This window comes from Phaseolus vulgaris, chromosome 10 (assembly GCF_051622355.1).
Source record: "Phaseolus vulgaris cultivar YP4 chromosome 10, ASM5162235v1, whole genome shotgun sequence".
In the NCBI taxonomy this organism is placed as follows: domain Eukaryota; kingdom Viridiplantae; phylum Streptophyta; class Magnoliopsida; order Fabales; family Fabaceae; genus Phaseolus; species Phaseolus vulgaris.
In genome coordinates, this window is record NC_143507.1 from 22,443,398 (window position 1) to 22,445,978 (window position 2,581).

Genomic DNA, 2,581 nt, shown 5'->3' on the forward strand with positions numbered 1-2,581 from the left:
TGCCGCCAATCACCAAAAAACGATGGGGACTTTAAACTTTTACTGATGCTGCCAATCGCCAAAAAACGATGGGGACTTTAAAACTTTTACTTAGAAAGCATGCAGCATAACTTTAAACTTGCCTTGAATCACGTACGAGTGATAAGGTATTTTTTCTAAAACTTTCGAAACAACAAGCATGCAATCTTAGAAGCTTTAAACATTGAAAATTCTTCTTTATTGGGTGGCCTCATTAAAAACCCTCCTTAGGGAAAAAAGAGTGCCCCCTTCAATCTGTTTTAACAGAAAGCTTGCAAATCTCTTCATGTTCGTTTTTACTTACAAAGCTTTAACTGTAATATAACTTGAGGTGTGTGGCGTTCCAGGTGCGAGGAATCGCCCCTCCTTCTAACGTCTCTAAGCGGTAGGCGTCGTTCCCGAGCGCCTCGGTTATTCTGAACGGTCCGGTCCACTTAGGCGATAACTTGTTCTCCATCTCATACTGATGGGCCTTCCTCATCACCAGGTCGCTCTCTCTGAACTGTCTTGGCATCACCTTCGAGTTATACCTTCGCTCAATCCGCCTTTTCACTGCTTCAGCCTTTACCCTTGCCTCCTCCCTGACCTCATCCAGTAAATCCAGATTCAACCTTCTTTCTTCGTTCGAGTCCTCCGCCACAAAATTCTGGAATCTCGGCGAGCTCTCCTGGATTTCAACTGGAATCATTGCGTCACATCCATAGACCATGTTGAACGGGGTCTCGTGGGTTCCTGACTGCTCGGTGGTATGGTATGCCCAAACTATGCGGGGTACCTCTTCAGCCCACGATCCCTTAGCTTTCTCTAGCCTTCTCTTCAAACCTCTTAGCAACACCCGATTGGCAGACTCTACTTGGCCATTAGTCTGAGGGTGCTCGACGGATGCAAATACCTGCTGTATTCCCACCTCTTCGCACAGCTTCTTCAGTAGGTGACTTGCAAACTGAGTCCCATTGTCTGACACCAGGCGCTTAGGCACACCAAACCGGCACACGATGTTCTTCCATACAAAACTCTCGATCTTGTGTGCGGTGATCTGGGCTACTGGTTCTGCTTCGATCCACTTGGTGAAGTATTCAATCGCCACCACTTGGTGAAGTATTCAATCGCCACCACCAAGTACTTCATCTGCCTGATCGCCAATGGGAAAGGTCCCAGAATGTCAATTCCCCACATATGAAACGGCCAAGGGCTGTAAATTGACTTTAACTCTTCTGGAGGTGCCTTGTGCCAATCGGCGTGCTGCTGACATTGCTTGCAACACTGTGCATACTTCTTGCAGTCCTCCCTCATCGTTGGCCAGTAATAACCTGCACGGAGAGTTCTTGCAGCCAGAGCTCGACCCCCGACGTGACTTCCACATATACCTTCATGGAGCTCGGCCATAATTCTAGTGCATTTTTCTCCGTGCACACATTCTAAGAGTGGGTGTCTAAACCCAAACCTATACAGCTCGCCATCGATCATGGTGAACTTGCTGGAGTTCTTCTTTATCTTCCTAGCCTCCGTCGGATCCAGCGGGAGAAGGCCATCTGCCAGGCAGCGCTGGTACTGTGTTATCCATGTGTCTGGCTCACGCGTAGCGCAGACCTGCGTCATGTTCACCCTCTCCCCCCGACATGCTCTTATTCTCGGCGATCTCAAGGTCTCCTGAGTCAAGGACCTGTGACTCCTCGCCGCTTTCTCCGTCGACTTGCTTATCTGAAGAACTAGGTGGTCTGCCACAAATGCTCTAGGCGTCTTCAGAGTTTCTTGGATCACTATCCTCTGCCTACCCCCCTTGCCCGAACTGGCGAGCTTGGCTAGCAAGTCTGCTCGGGCATTCTGCTCTCTGGGCACATGCACTACTTCAAATGAGACAAAGGAACCCTTCAACTCCTGCACATACTCCAAGTAAGCCGCCACTTGTGGATCCTTGGCCTGGAACTCGCCTGTTACTTGTCCCGTGACTAATAATGAGTCACTCTTGGCCATCAGTACCCTAGCCCCCATCTCCTTAGCCAACAAGATCCCGACGATCAGCGCCTCATACTCTGCTTGATTGTTGCTGGCTTTGAAGGCTAACCTCAGGGACTGCTCTATCAGCACGCCGTTGGGTCCTTCCAGAATGACTCCAGCCCCGCTACCCTGTTGGTTAGACGATCCGTCCACCGAAAGTACCCAACGAAAGTTGTCCCCTTCCACTCGTGCTGCTTCTGACGAGAGCTCGACCACAAAATCAGCGAAAATCTGCCCCTTGATCGGTCCTCGGGGCTCATATTTGATGTCGAACTCCGACAGCTCCACCGCCCACTTTACCATTCTCCCAGCTACATCAGGCTTCTTCAAGACCTTTTGGATGGGCAGGTCGGTCATCACCAGCACTGTAAAGCTGTGAAAATAGTGGCGCAACCTCCTCGCCGAAAATACTACCGCCAGTGCAGCTTTCTCCAAGGCCTGATACCTTACCTCCGGGCCTTGCAACACTTTGCTGACAAAATAAATAGGCTTTTGAGCCTGGTCTTGATCTTGGGCGAGCACCGCACTCACCGCCCTCTCAGTTACAGCAAAATACAACCTGAGA